This window comes from Callorhinus ursinus, unplaced genomic scaffold, assembly GCF_003265705.2.
Source record: "Callorhinus ursinus isolate GAN/ISIS: 27379988/994484 unplaced genomic scaffold, GSC_fseal_2.0 scaffold116, whole genome shotgun sequence".
Lineage (NCBI taxonomy): Eukaryota > Metazoa > Chordata > Mammalia > Carnivora > Otariidae > Callorhinus > Callorhinus ursinus.
Window position 1 is genome coordinate 87,359 of NW_027397178.1, and position 10,869 is coordinate 98,227.

The following is a 10,869-nucleotide window of genomic DNA, read 5'->3' on the forward strand; positions in this document are numbered from 1 at the left end:
GGAAACTTTATATAGTGCCAAATATACGGAGCTGTTTTCTTTCCTGAGAAGGAACTGGGGCTGATGCATGCTGACATTGTCACCGTTCTACAAATGCATGATGCGTTAGCCTTTAAAAGACTTTTTAGGTGTGGTCACATAGCAGTGTCTTTCTTTTTTTCTTTTCCTTCCTCCCTCCCTCCCTTCTTCTCACTCATTCTGTTCTGGCTACACTGACCTTCTGACTCTTTCTCAAATACACGGCCCTTGTTTCCTGTTCTGGACCTTTCACTTGCTGTTTCCTCTTCTTGGAATATAATTTCCTCAGATATTTGTTTAACTTCCTCTTTAATTCCTCCTATGCTCAAATGTCACCTCTTTAGAGACAACTTCCTTGATCACCCTTTCCAGAATAGCCCCCAATTGTCACTATTCCCTACATTATTTTCTTTACAGCACTTACGTTTGTTTCTTTTTTTTTCTTCCCTTTTCCCCCTATTACGATTTAAGCTCCAGAAGGCCAAAGATTTTATTATGTTTGCGGCTGTGTCCTAAGCACTTAGCACTTTATATGGTATGTAGTGGGTGATTAATGTGTGAATGAATGAATGAATGAATGAATGTTGCCATATTCCTGGACATACCTGCTGGCCTCCAGAAGCCACAATTAAACAACACTTATTTCTGGCTTCTGTAGACTCATATTAAAATCTTCCCAAAGGATAGGAACAATGGCTATGGGATTAAATTAAAAATGGAAAGCCTAACTTGATCATCTCTCCACTTGGGCCCAGGTTTCTTTTCAGAAACTACCAAATTGCTTATCTGCAGACATGAGAATTACAAATGTCTGTATTGATAAATAATAAGACTTTCATATAGACTTCTCTGCTCCCTGAGGCTTTCTGGAGACAATGTTTGATCTTTTCTCATCTAATCTGTAGTGGAGTTTCAACCCAGATGGGAGAAAATAAAGGGTAGGTCCTGTAGTCTTAAATGTGGCAAAATATGTATTTAAGCAATGGAAACACTTAACATTTTTTGACCACCAGACTCTGCGCTAAGCACCTTACGTGTATGAACTAATTTTCATGAACTTTCCATGAGGTACACAGTGTAATAATCTCCACTTTACATGTCAGGAAGCTGAGGCACAGAGAACATAAGCCACCTGCCTAAGGCCACACAGCTAGTAATGTGAGAACTGCAGCTCTGGTTTTCTAAGTGCAGAGCTGGCCCCTCAGCATCCTCCCCACATCACTGCATTGCCTTCCTTAGAGGGCATTTCTCTTCTGCTTGATGATGTCTTTTGCGATGGTATGGCTTACTCTTCCAGTTTGGTCAGTGGGCTTCCCTTGTGCGCAGGCATTATGCTTTATTCATCTTTTCTGTACTCCTCAACGGTTGAAGAGTGTCAATAACAAAACAAGAGATCCAACTTTGCTCTTCCGTTGAGTGAAGAAAGGCAAAGCAAAGGTTATAGGTTGATGATATTAAAGGACTAGTACTTTACCTCTGGGAAACCATGGGTTCAAAGGCATCATTATAACCTTGCGATGGTATTATGGTCTTTAATAAGAACTCTGAGATTTGAAAGGCTAAAAAATATGAGAATTTGCAAAACAGTGCACACCCAGAATCCCACCAACTAGAGAAAGCGGTTGGGCGCGCGAAAGGAAGCGAAGAGATTCACTGCTCTAACGTGGCTACACCAAGGCAATCATCGCTGTCACAAACTGTTTCAAAAAAAAACCGGTTGGCAGCGGTGGGATTCGAACCCACGCCCCCGAAGAGACTGGAGCCTTAATCCAGCGCCTTAGACCGCTCGGCCACGCTACCTGACGACCATAAACGCCGAGACACATTCTCTACCCTTTACCTCTTCCCCGCTCCCGCCCTCCACTCCATGGTTCACCTGTTTGCAGTTTGCCCGGGTTCTTCTTTTTTTGCATTCCTTCCTGGTTTGTTTGGCTTTCTTCTTTCACGCCGCAGTATTTGAGATTGGTGGAAAGAGCCGTACCGCTCGGCCCGTCCCGAGACAGGATAACCTCCGCGAGGTCTAGGTGTTCGGAGCGCCTGCCCGAGGCCGGGCACAGGCGGGTCCCCCGGGAGAGTCGGGGCCCTCTCCGGTCTCGCGGGCCCCCCCACGGAGGGCGTCACGCGGCGGGAGCTGTCGCTCCGCCACCGATGCCGAGTGCGGGGCCGGCCGGCGACGCCCGGAAGGCGCGTCCCGTGGAGCCTAAGGTCGGGCCAGAGACGCCCGAGGCTGGCCGAGCCCGGGAGCCGTCAGCAGGGTGCCGAGGCCGGGAGGAGCGGGAGGCTCCACGCCCCCCCCGGCGAGGCGCGTGCTCCCCTCCGCACGCCCCCGGGGCCGCCCCGCAGCCCGTGACCGTCCCTGAGGCGAGGGCCTCCCACCACTCCCGCAGCATCTCTGGCTCCCTCCCAAGCGAAAACGTGCGGGAATTATTCTCGTTGATGCCGGGTGTTTCCTGAAACAGATCTGTAGTCTAGGGGCACCGCCTTCCGGAATTGGGGCGAGGGAGCCTGCAGTGATTGGTTCATCCACTAGACGTCACTCTATGCCCACAGTTGCAAAAAGGAGACTTTCCAGCCAACTGTGGACGTGGCTAAAATTTTCCTTACTAAACTTTGGAAATGTAGAAAGAGTTATGTGCGGCTCGTTGGTCTAGGGGTATGATTCTCGCTTAGGGTGCGAGAGGTCCCGGGTTCAAATCCCGGACGAGCCCTGTTTTTCTCCTCTTGTCACCATCAGACTTCAGGGAGCACCTTGTGTAATGTTACTGAACGGACACCCGCGTATGCTCCACTAGTTCAGATTTATATACTTAATCTTCAGACAAGTGCTCTTGGTATTACTAAATCAGGATGAATACCAGATGCTTTTACATATAACTTATATAGCATTTCTTTTACAAAATCACTATTTCTAAAATCGACCATCATTTCTCTTCAGCTTTTTTTGTTATCCAAAAATCATTCATTCGGGACTGGGTGAGGGGTGTTTTATATCAATAATTTTGCATAACCCTCAGTTTTCCCCCACTGCAATCATGGGGGCCCTTCTTTGGGTGCTAGGACCGCCGAGGGTCAGCGAATGCGGCAAGATGTCTTGTCCCATAAAACCTGGGCTCCCTCACTCCTTCAGGCCTAACATTCCGGGGACCTTGTGCCTGTGGGCGTCGGGGAGTCTCAGGTGCTGTAGCACGGCGGGATGAACTTCTAACCAGGATGCTCAGGCCTGCCGCCCTATTAGACTCACCTGTGGAGCTTTTTAATCATTCACTGGTTTGGGATCCAACCCCAAACCAATTAAATTGGATTTTGTGAGGATAGGCCCTTGGCATGGTTATTTATTAAAAGCTCCCCAGCTATAATTAGGGTTGGTCTGGGAGCTACAGCTGCCACACAGTTGCTCTCCAGGCCACAGCTGGACACTGTGCCCAGGACCCCAGTAACTCTAGGTATCCTGCATCCCATCCACCCTCCTCAGAATCACCCCCTTCCAGCTGGGACTTCATCTGGATAAGTTTAGTTCTGGGTGTAACCATGTGCCAAACTTAGTTTCTCTGTGACCCTCCTTTCTCTCCCAGGCCACAGAAACAGAGTGCTAAGAGCAGGAAACTCCAAAAGAAAAGAGGCGGCCCAGTGGGTCAGCATGCTTGGTTTGAGGGGGGACCAGTGGAAATATGCCTGGCTTTCAGTCCTTCTAGAAAGGACTAGACCCTAGCATCACGCCTTCCCCCCACTCCCTAACTGCCGGGTATTCAGTGCTCACATCCTCCTATTTCAGTTAGATGTACCCTGACTCACCTGACAAATGAGAGCTAGAAACCACAGGTATTTTTCACCTCACTCTTAGCTATGCTGTTGAGTATTTAACTTCTGGTACCTCTTCAATATTTGGAGGAACTGCAAAATAATCTTGGAATCACCCATTAGCCCTCTCTCACAACCCACATTCAATCCTTTACCATACGATGTTGGCTGTACAGTTAGAATCTTTCCAGAATCTAAACACTTATCACCTGCGCCACCCCCGCCGTAGCTTAAGCTGTCACCAACTGTCAGCTGTGCTGTTGCAGTGGCCCCTTTCAGGTCTCTGGCTGGCCCTTGTGCCCCTTCAGGCCATTCTCAACAGAACAATCTCGTTGAAACCTAGGTCAGAGCTGGTCACTGCTCTGCCTAAAACCCTCTGTGCATCTTCATTTCATTCAGCGTAAAATCAAAGCTCTTTGTCATGGCTTAAAAAATCTCTACATGATTTTGCCGCTTCTTGGACTCCCCTCACTTCACTGACCTCATCTCCTACAGCTTACTCCTTCCAGGTGGCAGCATTCCAATGACATTAGCCCCTAGTGTGCCTCAGAAATTCCCACCTCAGGGCCTTTGCACATGCCCTTCTCTCTGTCTTGAGCCTTATCTCCCTCCTGCCTGCATGGCTCAGTTCATTGCTTTTAAGCCCGCTGCACAGATGTTATTACCTACCAGAGAGGACTTCTCTGACGACCCACATGAGATAGCACCCACCTCTTTGCTCTCTGTCTGCTTTTCCCTAAGTTCCCTCTTTGCACATACCGCCACCTGACTTTGGCTGCTGCTGTTGTTGCTTTTCTTAATTCTCCCTCTCCCACCACCAGAACGGCAGCTCCATGAGAATAGGGTTTTTTACTGCTGACGTCTCAGAGGCTGAAACAGTTCTTAGCACCTGATACTTGATAAATATTTGGTTAATGCATTGTGTGAATTGTTTTAAATCACAAAGTTATACAGGCTGGTAAGGAACGCCTGATCCTGTGGCACCAGGGGAGGTAGGAGCAGGGAGGTACTGGGGGCTTGAATGGAGAGAGGGCTCCTGCAGTGGGGGGAATGTTCCATCTTTGGGAAAGGCTGAGGGTGGGGGCATGCCTGGAATATATTCTGTGGCAGCTCTCCTTTTGGGCCACAGTATGCCCTATCAATGTTTTAAAGAAGCCGTGAAAGGCTCTTCCAGCTGGACATACAGGAAGGCACAAAATAGGCTCTGGGGAGCTGTGAAGTGGGTACCAGTGCCATTGATTTCCTGGTGCAAACCTGCTCCAGGCAGAGCGGCTTAAATACAGGGCTGCTTTAGGCTTTGATCACTTTCAGCCAATTCTGAACCAGATGGTATTTGGGGGTTACACTGTAAGGTGTCAAATCAAATACTTGATTTGATTAGATGAAGAACAAAAGTCCACAATAGGGACACGAGAGAGGAAGAGGCAAACGAAGGTTAGGGAAGGAGTTGTACAACCAATGGGACTTCACCAACCTCATTTGACCATCATTTGTGATGAGGGATCACTATGAATATGAGTCCTAAGGAAATATTGCTGGCATGCTAGGAGGATTTATGGAACAGAGGGTGAGAACCTCTGCTGGTCACAAAACATGCACGGAGAGGCAGTGTCTGCTCTCTGGAGCTATGAATGCAAGCTGGAATCTGCCTGCCCCCTTGTGGTCATAACAGGTACTGTCATGGGTCTTCTTTGTAGGGGTCTTAAAGGAGAGACAGTAGATTAAAGCTAATTTCTGGGGACCCCACTACTTTTTGCTGATCCTTCTGTGTGCATGATATGAAGGCGGAACTTATAGGGAAGAGACCTGTGTTATCATCCCAGGAGATGGTGCTCATGCAGTTAAGCTGAACTATTTTTTTTAAGTAGGCTCCACACAGGGTGCAGCCAAAGTGGGGCTTGAATTCACAACCCTGAGATCAGGACCTCAGCTGAGATCAAGAGTTGGACCTAACCAACTGAGTCACCCAGGTGTCCCTAAGCTGAATTATTTATTAAGGTGGATGGCATCTCTTGGATCTGGAGGGAAATCAGAAAATTGAGCCAGGACTGCTAGCAAAACTCTGGAGTTGGTCTTTAACAGCTGAAGTGAGTTGTTCAGAGAGAGAATCTTAGATTTGAGGCTTGAATAGTAATTAGAGGTGAACCAACGTTTGTCCTTCCTTTCATTGATCTTTCTGATCTTATGTTTGTGTGGTGCTACAGGGTCCTACCCAAAGTATCAGAAAAGATGACTGAGTTTTACAAATAGCTTTCTGATGCTAGCATTAAAAGAGCAAAATCTTTTAGGTCATTCACTCTTGCCTTCTTCTACTCAATCAATATTTACTAAACATTTATTGAGCGAACATTGTCAAACATCTATTATATTCCAGGTACTGTGCTTGGAACAGAGATTACTGCGGGGAACCAGACAGATGTGGTTTCTACCCTCACGAAACAACCAGATAATTTTAGAAACCAGGAAATATAAGAAATTTATTGTGCCAGTGATAAGGGCCACAACGAAAAGATACAGAGTAGTATGCAAGCAAAACAGAGGCTGTTCACTTACTCTGCGGTTTCTGGGAAGACTTGTCTGAGGAAAGGAGGGACCCACAGGATTTAACCAGGTAGAATGGGGACAGGGAGTGGAGTCAGGAATATTCTATAATGAGAGAACTAGATGTTAAGAACCTTGAGCTGGGGGATGCCTGGATGGCTCAGTCGTTAAGCATCTGCCTTCGGCTCAGGTCATGATCCCAGGGTCCTGGGATCGAGCCCCATATCAGGCACCCCGCTCGGCGGGAAGCCTGCTTCTCCCTCTCCCACTCCCCCTGCTTGTGTTCCCTCTCTCGCCATGTCAAATAAATAAATTAGAAATCTTAAAAAAAAAATAAATAAATAAGGCACAAGGGGCGCCTGGGTGGCTCAGATGGTTAAGCGTCCGCCTTTGGCTCAGGTCATGATCCCAGGGTCCTGGGATCCAGCCCCGCATGGGGCTCCCTGCTCAGTGGGGGGCCTGCTTCTCCCCCTCCCTCTGCTTCTCCCCCTGCTCATATTCTCTCTCTCTCTCTGTATCTCTGTGTCTCGAATGAAAAAATAAATAAAAAATAAAATAATAATAACAATAAGAAAGAACCCTGAATTGGAAGGAAGCTTGGTGAGTTTAGGGAACTGAAAGGAGGAGTGTATGGAGGGATAGAGAGAGTGGTTTGAGGTGAGACTCTCTATACAAGGTCTGGTAGGCAGAGGCCAGGACGGTGGTCATTATTTTAATACTTACGAAAAGCCATTGACACATTTTTGGTGGGGATGGGGGTGCACACCACAGGCCCAGAACTAGATGTGTGTTTTAAAAAGATTACTGTGGGGGCGCCTGGGTGGCTCAGTTGGTTAAGCGACTGCCTTCGGCTCAGGTCATGATCCTGGAGTCCCAGGATCGAGTCCCACATCGGGCTCCCTGCTCAGCAGGGAGTCTGCTTCTCCCTCCGACCCTCTTCCTTCTCGTGCTGTCTATCTCTCATTCTCTCTCTCACAAATAAATAAATAAAATCTTTAAAAAAAATAAAATAAAAATAAAAAAAATAAAAAGATTACTGTGGTATAATAAGGTTGACAAAAAGCCATGGGGGAGCCCCGTTTCAGCTTCTACAAAGCACAGAGTCCTGCATCAGGAAATGTTATGGCTGGATGGCTTTTACCAACTCTAAAATGATCAGCTGCTTTCACCTCATGCATTCCAGTTCCCAGCCACTATTAGAGGAGGTCGGTGAGAACCACGGAATTAAGCTCAGGGCCACAGAGCTAGTTAGTGGCGGAGCCAGTGTCAAGACAGGAACCTAGCCTTCGGGCTCCCAGGCCCTGTTCACAACTTGGGGCTTTGCCCTGTGAGGCTGAGACAGAGAAGGGAGCTGGTTTGTTTGTGTTTTTAAATGAACCTGATTCTTCAGGGCCTCAATGATTATGTGGGGTCAGGGGACAATCATTCCTCTTCTTTCAGGGAATCTTATCTGATTTTCAGGGGAGATGGAACTGGCCTGGAGAGGAGAGCAGAGCCGGGGAGTGTATGAAAGATCTGACTGTCCTTGGAGGTGCTCTGGGGAAGGCTGGGTTAATGGTCCTTCCTCAGTGAGCGTTCAAAGGAAGCTGCTGGAGGGCTCGGCCTGGGGACACACATGAGAAGCCAGATATGCTAAGATCAAAGCATTCTCAGAAGTGGAAATCTGAATGGACAGGGGGCCTACCAAGTAGCTGTTAGAAAGACAGGCTTAGAGGGAACACTATATCAAAAACTGATGATGTAATGTATGGTGACTAACATAATAAAATTAAATAAAATTTAAAAAAGAAAAAGAAAAGAAAGAAAGACAGGCTTAGGCAACCTCACCTTCAGGCTGACCTCTCCTGGGCCATGGCCAGGTGGCAGTCATTTCAGAGATACACATAAAGTTACAAAACACAACAAAAAAGGCTTCCTTTGACCCCAAGGGAGAACAGGATCTCCCCTGTTCACAACTTGGGGCTTTTCACTGCGAGGCTCAGATTGAGAGCCTCTGATCTGATTCTGAACACGGCCTGCCCAAGTCAGGAGCAGCTTGTTCTTGGACACACACCAGCTCTAGTCTGATGCTCTCACCTGGACAAAGCCAGTGGGAGGGCAATTGGCAAGTGGCCCAGGGGCTTAGAAAGGTATCTCCTGAATCCTGTGGGTAACAGCTTGTCTAGGGAACTGCTCTGCAGTTGCCAAAGGTAGCCAATGAAAACCTCAAGAATAGGACTGCTTCATGCTTCATGCCCCCCCTTTTGGGTAATAATAAGTGTTCTTGATTTGGGCAGGTGTGTGTCCCTTTGAGCAAAATGTCAATTTCCTAAGCCATTTCACAGGGTTACTCCATGTCTACCATATTCCTGAATCAGAGTTCCACCTCCCCACTTCTGGGCCTGGTGGCCAGGAGCCAGCCCCCCATTTCCCCACTGCTCACCCTAACTCCAGGATGAGAGGTGGAGACCACATCTCTACTCCCTCTGTGTGTGTGGGGGGGGAATAGAAGTTGTAGCCAGAAAACTGTCACTGAAGAGAATAGCCATCGGGGTCATTTAAATTTAGCTCAGGGCGCCTGGGTGGCTCAGTCATTAAGCATCTGCCTTCGGCTCAGGTCAAGATCCCAGGGTCCTGGGATCGAGCCCCACATCGGGCTCCCTGCTCCGCGGGAGGCCTGCTTCTCCCTCTCCCACTCCCCCTGCCTGTGTTCCCTCTCTCCCTGTGTCTCTCTCTGTCAAATAAATAAATAAAATCTTTAAAATAAATAAATAAATTTAGCTCAGAAACTCACTTTGTGACAGCAGAAAGGGAACCTTATGGAGTCAAATTCTTCCTTTATTCTTTTCTCCTACCTCTACTTGAGAAATGAGAACTCAGACTCAGAGGTGACACACTTTCCCAAGATCACACAGCTAGTTTGTGACAGAGGAAGAAGAGGACCCCAAGTCTTTCACTTTTTCGTCTGTTGATCAACACCAGACAGAACCGCAAGCTGCGGAATAAATGTATGTTTATTTAGGGTCTTAGGGATGGCCATCTGGAAGGCACCGAGTGGACCAAAAGTGTGCTCTGCAGAGACAAAGGAGATTAGGGTATTTATTTATTTTTTTTTAAGTTTTTATTTATTTGACAGAGACACAGCGAGAGAGGGAACACAAGCAGGGGGAGAGGGAGAGGGAGAAGCAGGCCTCCCGCCAAGCAGGGAGCCCGATGCGGGGCTCCATCCCAGGACCCTGGGATCATGACCTGAGCTGAAGGCAGACGCTTACGACTGAGCCATCCAGGCACCCGAAGGTTAGGGTATTTAAAGAGGAAAGAGAGAATTTACAGGAGTTGTTTTTCATGAAATGTGATTGGAGCTAGCTGCAAATGCTGAGCTATTAGAATGTGACTCAAGAATCACAGGCAATGGTTGCAAAAGAGTGTTTGTGGCCTTGTGGCCAAGGCGTGTGGCTGTTTTCCAGGATGTTGTTTGCACAGGGCCTGAGGTTCGGGTTCCACTTGAGTGAAGACACACTTCAGGCTTCCTTCCCCAACGGTTCCGGGCTCCATTTTCCAGCCCCTTCACCTGTCTGACTCCCTCTTAGGAGTTTTCTTTCACACACCCACTCTGCAAACACTTTTTGATCACCTGTGAAGTACCGGGCAACGTGCTAGAGAGAACAGGTTCATTGTTCTGAATCTCCAGAAGCCCACAGCACGTGGGAAAGAAGTCCAAATAAACCTTTTGCAGCCCCACACAGCAATCACTAAGCCTAAATTTCGTACAGGAATCCTGCAGAAGGGTTTCTCAAGGAGACTCAAGGAGGAGATGGAGGTGGGTTAATTTAAAGAAAGATTCCTGGAGGAGTTGGTAAGGTCCCATGCCCTTTGCACTGCACTTAGAGATATTTCCTGATACAGGGGCTTACTTTGGCTGCCTGAGAGTTTGTGGGAGCCAGCATAGATTTCCTCACAGGTGAGGCCCACTTTCAAGATTAGAAAGAAACCTATCGGGATGCCTGGGTGGTTCAGTTAGTTAAGCATTGGTTAACTCATTCATTCACTGACTCTTGGTTTCAGCTCAGGTCATGATCTCAGGGTCATGAGATTGAGCCCCTTGTCCAGCTCCAGGATTGGTGGGAAGTCTGCTTGAGATTCTCTCCCTCTTCCTCTGCCCCTCCCCACCCCCCTAATAAATACATAAAATCTTGAAAGAAAGAAAGAAAAAAAGAAAGAAGGAAAGAAAGAAAGAAGGAAAGAAAGAAAGAAAGAAAAAAGAAAGAAAGAAAAAAGAAAGAAAGAAAGAAAGAAAGAAAGAAAGAAAGAAAGAAAGAAAGAAAGAAAGAAAGAAAGAAAGAAAGAAAAGAAAGAAAGAAAAAAGAAAGAAAGAAATAAAAGGAAGAAAGAAACCGGGGCACCTGGGTGGCTCAGTCGTTTGGGGTCTGCCTTCTTCAGCTAAGGTCATGATCTCTGGGTCCTGGGATCGAGCTTTGCATTGGGCTTCCTGCTAAGCAAGAGTCTGCTTCTCTTTTTCTACCTCTGCCCCTC

General features: G+C 47.5%; 2 non-coding genes across 2 annotated transcripts; one reads left to right on the top strand and one right to left on the bottom strand.

The window, feature by feature from the left end:
- Nucleotides 1-1,736: 1,736 nt before the first annotated feature.
- On the bottom strand, nt 1,737-1,818 carry TRNAL-AAG (transfer RNA leucine (anticodon AAG)). Its single transcript has one exon. It is a non-coding gene; the product is annotated as a tRNA-Leu (tRNA).
- Nucleotides 1,819-2,654: 836 nt separating this feature from the next.
- Nucleotides 2,655-2,726, top strand: TRNAP-AGG (transfer RNA proline (anticodon AGG)). The gene has a single exon. It is a non-coding gene; the product is annotated as a tRNA-Pro (tRNA).
- Nucleotides 2,727-10,869: the final 8,143 nt, after the last annotated feature.